Raw genomic sequence first — 6,851 nt, 5'->3', positions numbered from 1 at the left:
TCAACAGTATCGAGGTAAACTTGATCCCCGGTCGCTCAAGTGTGTCTTCATTGGGTATTCGTCACATCAGAAAGGGTATAAGTGTTACTCTCCGGTCACTAGGAAATTCTACACTTCCATGGATGTCACATTTTTTGAAACCCAGTCTTACTACCCTAAAATTGATATTCAGGGGGAGACTCCAACCCAGGAATATCAATTTTGGACCCCTGAATATCAATTTTGGACCCCTGAGTCATTTAGTGAGCCATCCATCACCACCAAAAATCCCACACCTCCTAAGTCATTGAATCCATCTGTACCTGCCGAAAATTCCGAGTTCATTGTTGCCTTGCGGGATAATGAACACATCCAAGAGGAAATGGAGGAAGGAGCACTTTCTCAACAATCCCATGAGGCTGAACCGGGTTCTAATCCAAGCAACATTCCAGGTAACAATCTTCTTACCACAGATAGTACTGTTGATTCTGAGTTCGAAAACAGTATTCTTAATATGCCCATAGCTTGGAGAAAAGGAGTTAGATCATGTACTCAGCATCCCATTGGGAACTTTATTTCTTATGATAATCTATCACCTTCGTTCCGTGCCTTCACTTCTAGCATCACGGAGATAAACATTCCTCGGAATATTCAGGAAGCCTTCAAGTCTCCTCAGTGGAAGGCAGCAGTCAATGAGGAAGTTCGGGCTCTGGAAACGAATGGTACTTGGGAAATTACTGATCTTCCAAGAGGTAAGAAACCCGTTGGATGTAAATGGATTTTCACAGTAAAGCACAAGGCAGATGGTAATGTGGAACGTTATAAAGCTCGGTTGGTTGCCAAAGGATTCTCCCAATCCTATGGCATTGACTATCAAGAAACCTTTGCTCCGGTTGCCAAGCTCAACACTGTTCGTGTACTTTTATCCTTGGCAGCTAATCTCGATTGGTCACTTCACCAACTTGATGTAAAAAATGCCTTCCTCAATGGTGACTTAGCGGAAGAAGTTTACATGGACATTCCGGCTGGACTTGAGACGACATCAAATTTCAACAAAGTTTGCAGACTCCGAAAATCCTTGTATGGTCTCAAACAATCTCCCAGGGCCTGGTTTGAACGGTTCACTAAGGCAGTAAAAGGGTACGGTTTTGTTCAATGTCAATCCGATCATACATTATTTGTGAAGCACTCCCTAGGAGGGAAATTGGCAATTATCATTGTTTATGTGGATGACATAATTCTAACAGGTGATCATGAAGAGGAAATTGGCTTACTTAAAACATTCCTAACAAAGGAATTTGAGATTAAAGATCTTGGAAATCTTAAGTACTTTCTTGGAATGGAAATTGCTAGGTCAAAGAAAGGCATAGTCGTCTCACAACGTAAATACGTTCTAGACTTACTGAATGAAACAGGGATGCTAGGATGCAAGCCGGCAGAAACTCCTATGGACACAACTATCAAATTGGAAGAAAGTGACGGTAGTGCACCAAGTGATAAAGGGAGATATCAACGTCTTGTGGGAAAACTCATTTATCTTTCTCATACAAGGCCAGACATCGGCTTCTCTGTTAGTGTGGTCAGTCAATTCATGAACAATCCTACCGACAAACACATGACTGCTGTGACCAGAATATTGAGGTACCTAAAAAAGGCACCGGGAAAGGGTCTCTTCTTCCAACGAACAACAAATAGAAAAATTGAGATTTTTTCAGACGCAGATTGGGCAGGTTCAGTAACTGATCGAAGATCAACCTCTGGCTATTGTTCATTTGTTTGGGGGAACGCGGTTACATGGCGAAGCAAGAAACAGTCAGTGGTCGCCCGTAGTAGTGCTGAGGCAGAATTTCGTGCTATGGCCCTAGGTATCTGTGAGGGAATCTGGTTGAACAGACTGTTAGAAGAATTACGAGTTCCATCTGAGCATCCCATGGTTTTATACTGCGACAACCAAGCCGCCATCAGTATCGCTAAGAATCCGGTTCATCATGATCGCACTAAGCACGTGGAGATAGATCGACACTTTATCAAGGAAAAGATTGAAGAGGGAGTTTTTCAAGTCAGCTACACTCCAACAAACTGTCAAAAAGCTGACATTCTCACCAAAGCTCTTGCTCGAGTTAACTTCGAAGCTCTGACGGACAAATTGGGCATGATTAACATCTACAACGTCGCTTGAGGGGGAGTGTTGAAAATCAAGCCACGTGCCTTTTCTTTATTCCATATGCTTTCGGTTGATTTATTTATTTCATGCTTTCGGTGGTTAGTTATTATAATAATATGTAGTGGCCTTTCATGCTTTCGGTGGTTAGTTATTATAATAATATGTAGTGGCCTCGTGGCCTGCTGGTTTGTGTTTTTGGCCTCCTATATAATGGAGTAGTATTGTAATGCTTAACAGATTAAAATAAAAAGAGTCTATGTTTATGTTTAGTCTTTCAATCACTCTCTCTCTCTCTCAATATTAATATTTTTTCACATTTGTTATCAATGTCATCAATAAGCTCCTGAATACCAGTTAGATCAGGCAGCTTCCTTGGGTTCCTCCTTTGTCGGATAGAAGACCTGCAGTTGGAGTTCTTTCATAAATCATAAAATAACTAAATATGCATCTACAACTTATTCATGGATCATGACCAGCGTAGATACCTCCTAACCTACCAAACGTCACAGGCAAGTAATCAATGGCATGTACCTTACACATCATTATACACACTTGCACGTGTCAGCCTTCAAGGGACGTGTATTGTTCATGTATGTGGTCACAACAAACAAGCTTAAAGGACCAACAGCACTTCTTGTAGTTAAAAATAAGCATTGAAAAGTGAAAAATAATAAGAGAGAAAGAGAGAAAAGAGGCACAACGTTATGCTAACTGTTGGCTCCATCCACTACCCACATGGTAATGAGCCCACCATTCACATAGTGTAGGTAGCACCATGTTGTAAAAGAAGGTGGTGGTGGGCTACACCAACTCACTAAAGGAAGATAGTGAGGGTGGCACTACCTTGGCCAATTATGGCTAGCACTTCACCTACTCCTCCTCTCTTGGTTATAAATTGAGATGAGTGAGGAGAGGTTTGTATCATCAGAAATTGGAGAGTGAGAGCTGTGAGTTGAGTGAGTTTCATCTCCTCCTCTGTAATTGTATTTTTGCTCCATTTTAGTGATAATTCTCATTTCTGTCCGTGGATGTAGGCATTGGGCCGAACCACGTAAATATTGTATTCTCTGTGTGTGTGAGATAATTCTCTGGGTGTCTTTGATCCTAACACTAACATCAGCATAATTTAGCATTTGTATGAACGCCGTGATTGGGCAAACACACAATCTAGTTTGTCTTGCCCTCCTGGTAATTATGGTGATTTTTGTAGATTTTTTTTAAGTTGTTTGATTTAAGTTCTCATTTTTTGTATTATTTTTGGAATATAAGGGGTCATTTTTTAAATATGTGATTTGTCGCATTGCCCAGCAAACTATTTGTTGGAATCAAGTCTATGGGTACCACCCAGGCTATAGGACATCTTTGAGGTTCATTTTTATTTGTCGCATTTGCAATGACTATTGGGCCTAAAGATAGTTCAGCTGAACTGTAGCAGTCCACTTCTGGTTTGAACAATCAGCTTTTTGGTGTCACAGACTTGAGTTTGTTCTGTTTCTCTGGTTTGCATCCTTATTGGTTGCTCATGGTTGAGGCAAAACCTCCATTACTTAAGGATGATGATTTGCCCAAATTGATTACTACGAAGAAACTGAATGGTGACGATTCTGAGAATAATTTATAATTACTTCTTGTCTGCACGTTAGAGAACGTGACATTCATCCTTGCCTGCATATTTTGCATATTTATTATGTGGCAAGATTTAGAAGTACTTCAGTTTGAGTTACCAAAGTAAATGGATGCACTTGGGCTATTTATCCAAAAAAAAACAAAAAAAGGATGCACTTGGACTAAACAGAAGTCCTACCTCACAGATGTCAAACTGGAATTATTTTCATGATGGCTAGGAAGTTTAACTTGCAAGTAGGCATGCAACCTCCCTGCAGGATCCAGTGAATCTGTTCGTACCATTTTGTGAATTGGAACTTTTTGCAATTTTGTCCCTGTAGTAAGGCAACAAAATTGGACAATTCAATGGAGAAAATCCAAAATGACAATACATTTAATAGATCTGCCAATAGATGGATGAGACCAGCCAAATGCAAAAGAAAATGTTCTTCATACCAGAAGCTGAGGGATTAATTGGGGAATCTTTGCTCCTAAGCATAGGACTAGACGGAGAGGGATCTACCACACCAACTGTCTCAATTGACATAAAGTGAAAAATTCAAGGATAAAATTGATGCAATTAGAACTACAATGACCAAATTAACACAAGAGACAAACAACAACAGGGACTAAGATTGTAATTTGCCCAAACTTGTAATTAAATCATAAATACAAATGACATGACCACGACCACTAATAATATTTGTTTACCATGAGTAAACTATAAGCTACCAAGTTTGCAGAAAAGTATACCTGTTCTTGAAATGTCCTTGCCTCATTGGAGTTTCTCAATTTTGACTCCACTGCAGATTGTATCTTCTCAAGAATAACTTGCTGATTCAAAAGGCTTACCTACATTTATATAATGCCCTAATGAGGTTGAAAAGTTTAAACCAACATTTTAGTACAGATAAAACTGAACAAGAAAAAAGAGCAGCTCAGCTCAGAGTGTGTGTTTCCAACCCAACAACGAAGTTGTAAGTGTGAAAAATGGTCATCTTAGCTACAGGAAAAAAATCTCCTCATAGTTAATCCCGTACTCCTGAGAAAACCACATTGGATTGCATGCACTTTATAACACTCCAGATAACCATGAGTGGATTTGAATTTCGTATACCCACTTACCAGCAAGGGAATTTTTATTGGCAGACAAGGCAAGGAAACCAACTCCCATGTTCTTTCTAGTCTTCTCAATAGAAGCTAACTAACTCATTTATAAAGTTTACTTCCCCAGAAACAGGAATCCATTATACTTTTTTTTTTTTATTTTGCCTCTTCTTGGTATTGTTGGGCTTTGTTCTACAGAGACTCATATTCCTTATCTTGTGAGCCATGGCGATGGTGAACAATGACGACGGTGAGTAGAGGAGACGATCCGCAAAGGAAATGTCAAAGAAGAGGTTAGTTCAATAGGGATGGTCTGTTATTTTGGTGGGTTGATATCAGATACAGAGGGCCCAATTCACCAAAAGATGGAGGGACCTATACTTCAAGCTCACAACGATTATAATAAGTACAAGAAATTTAGTTTGTGGGTTCGGAAATAAATAAAAATAAAAATAATTTTAATTTTGATTTTGATTTTTTTAAATGTAATTTTGAAACTTGCTATATTGAATTTTGAAAAAAGCGTTATTATAAATTTTGAAACTTGCTATATTAATTGTAGCATAAATAATGTGACCATTTGAAAGGTTTTTTTTATATAAATTTTAGATTCTATATCATATTTAATGATACATAATTTTAAATTTTGAAATGAAAATATATATATATTTTTAAAAATAATAAATTATGAAATAATTAGAATTTTTTTATTTCCATATTAATAATTGAGCATACTTTCCTTTTAGAAGTCGTAATTTATGAAATAATTAGAGTTTAATTGTTATGGTTAAATTAGAGTTAACCAATAGACTTTTTTTTACAATAAAAAATAATTAGATTTTAGTGAATTGCTTCTATATATAGTGGCACTCAAATTTAAATTTTGAAATAGTTGAGCATACTTTCTCTTTAAAAATCGTAATTTATGGAATAATTAGATTTTTATTATTATAATTAAATGAGAGTTTAACCAATTGAATTTTTTTTATTATTTATAAATAAAAAAAAACATAAATTTTAGTTTGAGGGTTTAGAACTCCCCCAAGCCTTGTCATTAGAAACACCTTTTTTTCTTATATAATATATACTAGCATGTGACCCATGCTATGCACGGGATAAAATAGTATTTAAAACATCATAATTTTTCTCATTTTGTCCCCGTAAATTAAAATTATGAAAAAATAAAAGTTTAACAAAAAAAAAAATAATTTAATAACTTTCTTGATTTTACAAAGTTCATAAAATTCATTACTTTTTGGATCCAACTAACAAATTTTGTTCCCTAATAGGAATTTTGATTTTTTTTAAATTCAAAAATCAAAATCAATATATAGATGCTTTAATTTGTTTTTATTTTTATAGATTTTAATAGCCAATAGATTTGATATGATTGTGATTATGTAATGTTTTACAAATGACTATCTATTTATTTTTTAAAAACTCAAAATCAACAAATTTAGCCATGAAATTGAGCAAGATATAAAAAATCTTAAGCATGTATCTTATTTTTTAATTCAAATTAACAAATTTAGCCAACAGATATTTTAAATGTTGTTAATATCATTTGGATAAATTTGTAACTAAGGAGGAGGTTCATAAATATTCTTTTTAATCTTTTAAAATCTAAAATAAAAATAAATTTAGCTTTTGAATTTATTAAATTTAATCAATAGTTTTGATATAGTTGTATTTGGGAAGGATTTTAAAGAAGGTTAGGCAATAACTGTTATTTAATTTATTTTAAATCTAAAGATTAACAATGTTATTAGTCCATATGTGTTTTTAAAATTGTCTTAAAAATAAAATTTGTAACCTCACATTGTAGATTCATTTTTTATTTTTTATTCAGTTTTTGTTTTTGCAAAAAATTGGTTGCAATCTTTTTGTAGTTTTTTATTTTATTTTTATGGTGTTGATGTTACAAACCATTTTAATTAGTGTAAAAAGTTTAAATATATATTTTATTTTTATGGTGTAGATGTTACGAACCATTTTA

The 6,851-nt window shown here is 35.1% G+C and overlaps 1 pseudogene across 1 annotated transcript; it reads right to left on the bottom strand.

Annotated features, from left to right (window-relative positions):
- Positions 1-2,417: 2,417 nt before the first annotated feature.
- On the bottom strand, positions 2,418-4,735 carry LOC145803991 (DNA mismatch repair protein MLH1 pseudogene; annotated as a pseudogene). The gene is made up of 3 exons (XR_014345599.1): positions 4,205-4,735; positions 3,948-4,083; positions 2,418-2,544 (listed from the first exon to the last, which is right to left on the bottom strand). The product of XR_014345599.1 is annotated as a DNA mismatch repair protein MLH1 pseudogene (transcript).
- Positions 4,736-6,851: the final 2,116 nt, after the last annotated feature.

Source organism: Camellia sinensis, chromosome 12, assembly GCF_055761805.1.
Source record: "Camellia sinensis isolate YWXY chromosome 12, ASM5576180v1, whole genome shotgun sequence".
NCBI classification, from domain to species: Eukaryota; Viridiplantae; Streptophyta; class Magnoliopsida; order Ericales; family Theaceae; genus Camellia; species Camellia sinensis.
This window is presented reverse-complemented; position numbering and strand designations above follow the sequence as displayed.